The sequence below is a fragment of the Leptodactylus fuscus genome, chromosome 7, assembly GCF_031893055.1.
Source record: "Leptodactylus fuscus isolate aLepFus1 chromosome 7, aLepFus1.hap2, whole genome shotgun sequence".
NCBI lineage: Eukaryota > Metazoa > Chordata > Amphibia > Anura > Leptodactylidae > Leptodactylus > Leptodactylus fuscus.
The window spans coordinates 142905539-142915946 of NC_134271.1; the positions used below are offsets into that span (position 1 = coordinate 142905539).

At 43.8% G+C, this 10408-nt stretch overlaps 1 pseudogene; it reads left to right on the forward strand.

Moving 5' to 3' along the window:
* Positions 1 to 9711, forward strand: part of LOC142214606 (Fc receptor-like protein 5) — a 184956-nt pseudogene extending 175245 nt beyond the window's left edge.
* The last annotated feature ends 697 nt before the right edge of the window (positions 9712 to 10408 follow it).

Genomic DNA, 10408 nt, shown 5'->3' on the forward strand with positions numbered 1-10408 from the left:
TATACATTAAATATTATTTCAGTTTTTTTGTACAGGTTGTTACGGACGCGGCGATACCAAATATGCATTGTTTTTATTAATTTTTTAGTACTTTTTTATATAGTTCATTTTGTATAGAGAAAAAGGGATTTTTGGGCTTTATAACTTTATTACTTTTTTCATACACTTTACTTTTTTTTTACTTTTTTTTTTTTAACTTTTTCATGTGTCCCTTTAGGACACTTGAATCAGTTGATGCTTTCATGAAAGCATCAACTGATTTTGTATAGTAGCTTGCAGGACACGAGCAGGACATGAGCCTGCTCGTGTCCTGCAAGCAGCAGAGGAAGTGAGACACATCGCTCACTTCCTCCATCGGTCGGCAGGATCAACCAGGTATGTGGGGGCTCCGGTAGTCTGGGGTCACTGGCCAGACCCCAGACTACCTTTTACTGACATCGGCACCCCCCGATCTCGCCGCGGGGGGTGCCGATCAGCTTCAATATGCGGCGGATCCCTTTCGATCGCGCCGTGATGTTTCACGGCACGATCGAAAGGGTTAAAACGTTCAGTCGGAACTGAGTCCGACTGAATGTTGTTGAGGGGGTGGTTAGGTGTTAGTAACACCTAATACCTGCCCTCCCCCCGCCCCACCCCCTGCCTAGTGAGTCTCTGAAGACCGGCCGTAAATTTACAATCGGCTGGTCTTAGAGACCAGGACTGCTGGCCGTAAATTTACGGCCAGCGGTCCTTAACCGGTTAAATTGGGGTTTGTGTCCATCCATTTGGGGAGTAAAGAAGGTTTCCAGGTATTTTCCCACTTTGATAGAGGTTTTATTGAATGTGTAAAGTGTGTAGTTGTTAGGCTGTGATGTTGGGGTAATAGAGGGTCTTTGATGTGTTAGATGCCCCCAGGCATGCTTCCCTTGCTGTCCCAGCTGTATTCCAGAGGTGTTGGCATCATTTCCTGGGGTGTCATAGTGGACTTGGTGACCCTCCAGACACGGATTTGGGTTTCCCCCTTAACGAGTATATGTTCCCCATAGACTATAATGGGGTTCGAAACCCGTTCGAACAGTCGAACAATGAGCGGCTGCTCGAATCGAATTTCGAACCCCGAACATTTTAGTGTTCACTCATCGCTAATAAATACGGCCATAATGGAGAGGGAAAACTTTAAAAAAAAAAAAAAATAGTAGCAAAATGTGAAAAAGAGACATTTTCCTTCCTCTTTTTGTTCATATTTTCCAGATATAAAACATAAGATAAAACATGCAAACATAAAAGTAACATAAAAATAAAGTGTCAACAAAAAAGATGTAAAAACTAGTTGAATAAACCAAATGATAAAAATGTTTTAGCCCTCAATACTGCATATACCAAAAAAAATTTAAATATGTCCAGTCTTGAAACAGTGAAATTGGCCCAGTACTGAAGTGGTTAAACAGATGTGTATATGTATAGACTCCATGCTGCCTCACCATTCCTAGGTGGATATTTCCGGAGTTCCTCCTGTGCTATTATGTTATTCCACTATATATTCCAGGCCTGGTCATCCTGCAGGCTCCTCTTATAGATGATGGATCTATGCCATATCTGAGATGTCACAGTCGGCCTCAGTATCCTGTAGGATGGACAAAATTCTATAAAGATGGCAAATTTCTACAGGAATCGGAAGATGGAAAATTACATCTCACAAGACCACTGGTAACTGGGAGATACAGATGTGAGCAAGTACTATACGTGACTTTTGTACATGATGCTGAATCTGCCCCGTCTTCCATCCCCATTAGCGGTAAATCTTGTACTTTACATGTAACATAGACTTAACGACCCATTGAAATGAATGTGATCTGTTTTGAGTGCTCACATACGTGCCAGCAGGGCCGCCATCAGGAATTTTGGGGCCCCATACAGCCTAAGTGTCTGCCCCCCACCACCACCATTTTAAAACTACCTTATTTTGCGACATACCAATTACAGTATGTGTTACATTTCCCTTTATTTAGCAGCATTACAAGGCTTAATCAGATTCTATTTGCAGGTAAGATCTGCTACGTGTGACCGCGCCTATAGAGAGCCAACACCATTTATAAGAGCCCTCTTAATAATTCCTCAGGGCTTATTCACATTGCGTTTTTGGCCTCCCTTGCCGGGATACGTTGGTAACCAGTCAGAATCAGCTGTCAACTTATCCCTGCACGAAGAACTGGCCATTAAAAAAAAAGGGGGTCCTGCAGTTCTCCGTGCAGGGATAAGTGGGGAGCTGATTGTGACTGGTTACCAACGTATCCCGGCAAGGGAGGCCAAAAACGCAATGTGAACACTCCTTGAAAGTGAAAGTCCCACCCCAAACAGGCTGCTATGCTAGTAGTATAGCCTACATCATTATTAATACAAAGCACACATACCTTTGGAGGTATTGTGTGCCTTGTATTTCTCCAGCTAAAAACTTATATATTATATATTATTGCCCCAGTTCCCTCTCCACAGTGCCGCACACCCGATGCCCAACAATTCCCCCCCCCCCCCCCCGTCCACCTTCTAACATCTTTCCATTGCCCCCTGTACCCATACCTCCCAACTTTTGAAGAACCGAAAGAGGGACAAATTGTGCGGCGCGCTCTGCGTGCCGCTGCAAATTTAGCCCCACCCACTTTTATGTTGACTCCGCCCATCCTCATTCATTTTTCATGTACCCGCACACAGTATAATTCTCCTACAGTCACCCGTAAATTATATGTCCCCCTCTCTATCTCTCCCCCAGCTTCATATACACCCTTCATCTGCCCCCAGTTTCATGTCCCCCCCCTCCATCTCTGCCCCCAGTTTCATGTTCCCTCCATGTTTGTCTCCAGATTCATGTCCCATCTCTTCCCCCAGATTCATGTCCCCTCCATCTCTGCCCCCAGATTCATGTCCCTCCATCTCTGCCCCCAGATTCATGTCCCCACATCTCTGCCCCCAGATTCATGTCCACTCCATCTCTGCTCCCAGATTCATGTCCACTCCATCCCTGCCCCCAGATTCATGTCCACACCATCTCTGCCCCCAGATTCATGTGCCCCCATCTCTGCCCCCAGATTCATGTCCCCCCATCTCTGCCCCCAGATTAATGTCTCCCCCATCTCTGCCCCCAGATTAATGTCTCCCCCATCTCTGCCCCCAGATTCATGTCCCCCATCTCTGCCCCCAGTATCATGCCATCCTCTCCCTCTCTGCCCCCAGTGTCATGCCATCCTCTCCATCTCTGTCCCCAGTGTCATGCCGTCCTCTCCATCTCTGCCCCCAGTGTCATGCCATCCTCTCCATCTCTGCCCCCAGTGTCATACCATCCTCTCCATCTTTGCCCCCAGTGTCATGCTGTCCTCTCCATCTTTGCCCCCAGTGTCATGCCGTCTTCTCCATCTCTGCCCCCAGTGTCATGCCGTCCTCTCCATCTCTGCCCCCTGTGTCATGCCGTTCTCTCCATCTCTGCCCCCAGTGTCATGCCGTCCTCTCCTTCATCTGCCCCCAGTTTCACGTTCCACCTCAGTACACATTACACTTACCTTCTTCCACGTTCCCACGCTGCTCTCCGCGCGCCTCTCTCCCTCACTGGCACACAGTTGTAGACGCGATGTGACGTCATCACATCGCATCTACACAGCCAGTAGGCAGCGTTCAGCGGCGAAAAAAGGAGCTGACCTGTGTCAGCTCCTCGCTTCAGCCACATATGTGTCAGCGAGAGAGGCGCACAGCGGCGAAGCGAGGAGCTGACCTGTGTCAGCTCCTCGCTTCAGCCGCGTATGTGTTCAACTCAGATCTGCATCCTCTGGACGCAGATATGAGTTGAAATCGGACATACCGTATAATGACTGCTGCGGGCGCCAGGGGTCGGCACACGGTGGCGGTCCAAAACTGGGTCCCCCCCATTTTTCAATTTGGCCGGGCCCCTGACGCCAGTAGCAGTAATACTGGACTATCGGCGGCCCTGCGTGCCATAATGCGAGCGCATTAACACCGTGTGAACTGGCCCTAAGGCCACACAACATGTTATAGGGCAGTAACATCGGCTCTGCTCAGTATTACCACCTGCCCACGTGATGACAATGCAGCGGGATAGTCACTGACCAGAGGAGACAAGATGGAGGGCAAGTTTGGAAGCTACTGTACTCTAAGTACCAGATGGACATTACTCTGCATTTGCTTCTCCTATTAATTCATTTCCATTGCTCCCTTCACCTACAGATCTGTTCTCCAGCCCAGAGATAAGACTGACCCCATCGAATGTTACAGAAGGTGACAACATGACCCTGACATGTGACACGAGGCTTAGTCCACGCAGACAGACCACAGAACTGCAGTTTGCTTTCTACAGAGATGGGCGGGAAGTCCGGGGATTTCTATCATCTAATAAATATGTTCTGTCTGCTAAGCTGAAGGATTCTGGGAATTATTCCTGTGCAGGGAAAACTGGAGACAACAGAGTGAAGAAAGTGAGCGAAGAGTTACATGTGCAGATAGACAGTGAGTATATACCTGTCCCCTCCATATATCTCTGACTTCACTTGATATGCAGCAAATATATATCACATTCCCCAATGTGGCTCAGATTTACTAACTAGGTGATCCTAGAAAGTGGCCAAAATGTGCCTCAACTTGGACGATTTTGTCACACGATGGCCTATACTTGAGACAGCGCTGCCTCACCACCCACCTATCGGCAACAGCACTGCTCCATCGGCCGCCCACAGTCAGCAGCGGGCCTCCGCTACAGTCCCGGCCCCCTCCCCCGGCTACATCACATGCCGGGTGACATGGCCATGTAAGCTCAGGCCCGCACTCGACGTGTGTCGATGACGTCTTACTGCATCTCAGCGCTGGCGGCGTCATCATCACGCCCCCTATGCTGAGATGCAGCGTACTGCCTGGTGAAGAAGAGGAGGTGGCGGCGGCAGCGGTGTCTTGCTTCTTTGTCTTGCTGGGACTTGTGGTCCTCCCTGGTTCCATGCTGTTTAGTCTTTTGTTTTGCATTGCAGTTACACTGTGCTTTCTGTTTAGGTGTAACCCCGTGACTCCAGTCCCTAGGACTTTCAGGGCCTCCTCTCCCCTTATCCTAGCCGCCGGGATAGAAGCGTAAGGAGTCGTGGTAGGCGCACTTCAATTAGGAAGTGCATGGGTCTGCCTCATCTCAGATATTACAGCATAGTTATAGCTGCAGGGCCTGCGATCCCTTTTGTCATTTGTTGCACAGTGTTGTTTTCCCAGCTGTGTCACTTTGCACTGCCTGACCCTGACTCCAATCCTTACAAATATAGGAGTATAATAATCGGAGCCCCAGGGGAGTTGAGAAAACATAACAAACAGTTTAACTCGCCTCTCTGGGATCCAATGTTAATCCTAGCAGGCTTCGGGCCTATATGGTAATGTCCCACATGTCATGTGGTCTGGGATATTACCATACAGGCCCAAAGCCTGTGCTAGTAGTAATAGCCTGTTACTGCTAGTACAGGCTTTGGGCCTGTATGGCAACAGGCTGTCATTGCTACCATAAGGCTTTGGGCCTGTATGATATGTCTGGGGTATTATCGTACAGGCCCAAAGCCTGCTAGGATTAACATGAGCACAAACAGAATAACATGCATTTCCCCCTTTGGCTTATAATCGAGTCAATAAGTTTTCCCAGTTTTTTGTGGTAAAATTAGGGGGGTCGGCTAATATTCGGGTCGACTTATACTCGAGTATATATGGTATATGTAACTACTTCTTCTGTTACTTTTTCCTGAGAGGGTGATGTGTGGCTGTACGGACGGCTCTTGTGTAATGTATGCTTCCCTTTCATATCCCCTGCCCCCCCCCCCAGATCACATCACTTGTCACTGCCCCTTGTGGGTGATCAGCAGTCAATACCTTTCTACTTAATTGTACGTCAGCTGTGGCCTATTGAACATGTAACCATACAGACATGGACAAACAGAACATGTAACTCTCATTTATAGCCATCGTTCGATGACTTCCAGATCTGCTGGACAACTTTCTTTCTTAGGTTTCTAGCCGAGACTAACACAATAGGAATACAGTTTTTATAGCACCTTTAGGGTGGGTGAGGGGCTGAGCGGTCACCTTATAATATCACTATTTATGGAACAGGAAATTGAAGGAATGCTTATCTATTTATAGACTGACCAGTATAGTATACAGAAATACAGACAAAACTACAGGGTGAACCTCCTATAGATGTACAACATGGAATACAGACTGATCAGTAAGACATTAACCCTGTAATGTTACCGTTGCAGAGTGCAGTCGCAGAAGAAAGCTTCAGAGTAGATTATATGGGTTAATCTTCAGTTTACTTCTCAGAAAATGAGGTAACATCAGCATGTCTATACAGCAATATACAAGGAACACACTGGAAAGAACTAACCATAGAATAGATGCAGCATTGTGAGATACAGACAAGTCTCCATAGCATATCATTACATGTATTCAGCACATAACAATAATAACATCGCCATCTAATGTCCGGAAGCTGTAAGTTCCTCCCACACAGCATAACACAATAAGTCTATATCTGTTGCATATATGTATATACCAACATCCTTTCTCAACAATAAAGACTTATTCAGTCAAACTTAATTTCTTCATCAGTTTCTGATGTCTTTCAGCATTCAGTGCCTTAGTAAGAATATCGGCTGTCATATCTTCAGTTGGACAATACTCTAACTTCAGCATTCCTTGCTCCTTGTAATCCCTCAAAAAATTAAACTTTATATCAATGTGCTTTGATTTTCAGCAATTTCCACTTCTTTCTCATCAGATATTCCTGCATTGATATCACTGCTTTCATCAATTCTCATTTCCAGTGATGTCATTATGTCATCATTTAGATCCTCAATATATGTCACACTGTTACTCACTGTAACTCTGTCTGTCTTCGGATCTAGGATTCTGTATCCTTTGCAATTTTCACAGTATCCAACAAATATTCCTTCTATGGCTCAGTTTTGAAGTTTGGATCGTTTCTCTTCTGGAATAAACACAAAGGCTTTACAACCAAAAACTCTTAAATGCTTCACACTTGGTTTATTACCTTGCCATAGCTCATATGGGGTCTTTTTCAGTTTTCTTGAAAAAAGTCTGTTTTTTGCTTTCTGCTACCCCATTCTGCTCGGGTGTGTATGGAACAGTCTTTTGATGCTCTATTCCATTCTGTTTTATGTAGCTTTCTATTTGGTGTCCTGTAAATTCACCTCCATTATCACTTCTAATGATGATTGGCTTCCTTCAAAACTTGTTACTCGACTTTGTCACAGTCTTGTAATTTACTGAAAACTTCACTTTTGTTCTTTATTAAGTACGTGACTGTGTATGTTGAATAGTCATCTATGAAAGTTACCATGTATCTATTACCTCCTGATGTGGTCACTTTCATGGGTCCACATACGTCAGTATGTACCAAGTCAAGTGGTCTTTTGCTTCTTGTTTCACTTTCTTTAGACATTGACACTCTTGTAGCTTTTGATTTTATACAACATTCACATTTCATGGTCATTGAGCAATTAGATATTAATAGATCTTTTGTCAGATGTTTCTTCTGTAATGCCATTATACTTTCAGGATGTCGGTGTCCTAGACGTCTATGCCATACATGAATACAATTCTTGTGATCATGTGTACATAACTTCACCTGTTCCTGTACTGTGTCTAGATGATATAATTGTTCTCCTGCATTTACGTTGACTATAACCTTGTCTCCTGCTAGGATTGTACACTTACCATCTTTGAATTTTACAGTAAGTCCTTTAGCTGTCAGACGTTTTACGGATAACAACCCTCCTTCTAGTCCTGGAACATACAATACATCCTTTACTAGTACTTTTACATTATTTCCAGATTTATCAGAACAGATCAACATTCCTTGTCCAATACCTTCTGCTGTTATTCTGCTCCCATCTGCAAGATAAATGGCTTCCTTCTTATCTAAATCAAGCTCAGTAAAGAAACTTCTATTACTTGGCATGTGACTTGTTGCTCCTGAGTCAATAAACCAACTTGATGATGATGATGACTTTTTATCAGCTGCTTTAAACGTACCATTGCAGTGATCTGTATGTGAGATAGAAATGGAGCTTTTCACTTTCTGTTTACTGGCTCTCTGTTGTAATTTTTGTTGTTCTGCTTTCCATATAGTGCAATCTTTCTTTAAATGACCCTTTTTCTTACATCGGAAACACTGTCTTGTTTCTGTGTTGTGGCGCTTTTTATCTGTAACCTTAAGAGCATTCCCACTAACCTCTTCTGTGGATTCTTTGGTTTGCTCTTTCCTTCTCTTGGTATTCATCTATGAGTCTGGTCTTTACAAACTCTAGTGTGATCTCTGCTTCAGGTCTTGTTTCTAGAGCGTTTATCAGAGCAGTATACGAATCTGGTAAGCTGCATAATAATATCGCTGCTATATGACTTTCCTGAATATCTTCACCAATAGATCTCAGCTGTGTTATCACTTCCATCATGGCGTTTATGTGCTCATGCATGTCTTTCTCTGCACTTAATCTCATCTTGTACAGTTTCCTTAGCAGAAATAATTTGTGATTTAAGCTGGATCTTTCATGTAACTTTTTCAAAGCTTGCCACGTTCCCATTTCTGTATCCTCATTCCTTATGTGAATTAGCTGATCATCCTCCACTAATAAGCTGATTGTAGCTCTAGCTTGTCTGTTTTTCTTCTCCCATGTCTGATCATTCTCATTGGGTCTATCTGTGGTGATTACCTCCCATAAATCATCCTTAGACGACAACATCTCCACTTTGAACTTCCATAACTGATCGTTCTCATTGTTCAGCTTAGCTACTGTAAGTCTGAGCTGCTGTTCATCTTTAACTTATCTTCCTTTGTTCTAGAGACTTGTTCTGGAGAATTCTTTTGCATTCACAGAGTCCTCTTCTCTTCTGTGCCTGGTTGCTGGGTTGTCTGGTTGCTGGGGTGTCTGGGTCTGTCTGGGTCCTGGGTCTGTCTGGGTTGTCTGGGTGCCTGGACCCATAACCTGTTGCAGAGTGCAGTCGCAGAAGAAAGCTTCAGAGTAGATTATATGGGTTAATCTTCAGTTTACTTTTCAGAACATGAGGTAACATCAGCATGTCTATACAGCAATACACAACAAGGAACACACTGGAAAGAACTAACCATAGAATAGACGCAGCATTGTGAGATACAGACGAGTCTCCATAGCATATCATTACATGTATTCAGCACATAACAATGATAACATCGCCATCTAATGTCCGGAAGCTGTAAGTTCCTCCAACACAGCATAACACAATAAGTCTATATCTGTTTCATATATGTATATACCAACAGTTACATCAATACGACACTATGATTTTGTGGAAAAAAAACATGTCCTATTACAATATCTAGTATCAGTAAGTCAATATCAGCTGGACATGGAGCCGGAGATATCAGAACATCTGTCTGCTTGTCTTGGAGTCACCACCACTAGACTCACATGTATGAGGAGAAAGAAAAGAAACTTGTTATACATTCTCATTTATTTTGTCATTTCAGATGGAATCCACCAGAATTATACGCTGATAAATATTATACGGCTGATAATATCTGGACTGATAGTTATTATGGGTATTATTATTCTGTATCATCACCTAAAGAGAGACGTCAGCCAATCCGAAGAAGTAAAGAGACCGGAAGACGGGAATGAATTGGAGAATGTTGTCAGAGAAGTCCAATGATTTTCCATAATTCCAGAGGCCATTACTCTGTAATCCCAAACATAGATGTTACTGATCCAAAATAAACCATATACAGCGCAATGTACTACAGGTGTTATTATATTGTTTCCATATCAAGTGCCCAAACATGACAAGTCCTCTCCTCATTGACTTGTAGAGGGTTAATAAAATTTACCTTTACAATAAAAATCTATACAATTTAAAGTGTAAAAAATTCCAAATAACTAGAAATCTTACTGATCACATTGTTACATCATTCCAGCCACTCATAGGGATCTCATCACATATTATTCAACAAAAGCAAAACATTACAAATCTATAATACAATTCACATACTTAAAGGGATCCTATCATTAAAACTCTTTTTTTTTTTTTTTGTCCCCAACACATAGGAATAGCCTTAAGAAAGGCTATTCTTCTCCTACCTTTAGAAGACTTCTCTGCGCCGCCGTTCCGTAGAAATCCCGGTTTTTGTCGTTATGCAAATGAGTTCTCTCGCAGCACTGGGGGCGGGCCTCAGCGCTCAAACAGCACTGGGGGCGTCTCCAATGCTGTGAGAGAACACTCTAGCGCCGCCTCCATCTTCTTCAGGAACAGGCTGTCTTTGCGTCTACTTCTGGCGGTGGCTTCAAACTTCAAAACTTCCATTGTATATTCTTAGAGAGTTTAGAATTTGCACTATAACCCTCCGTGGCAA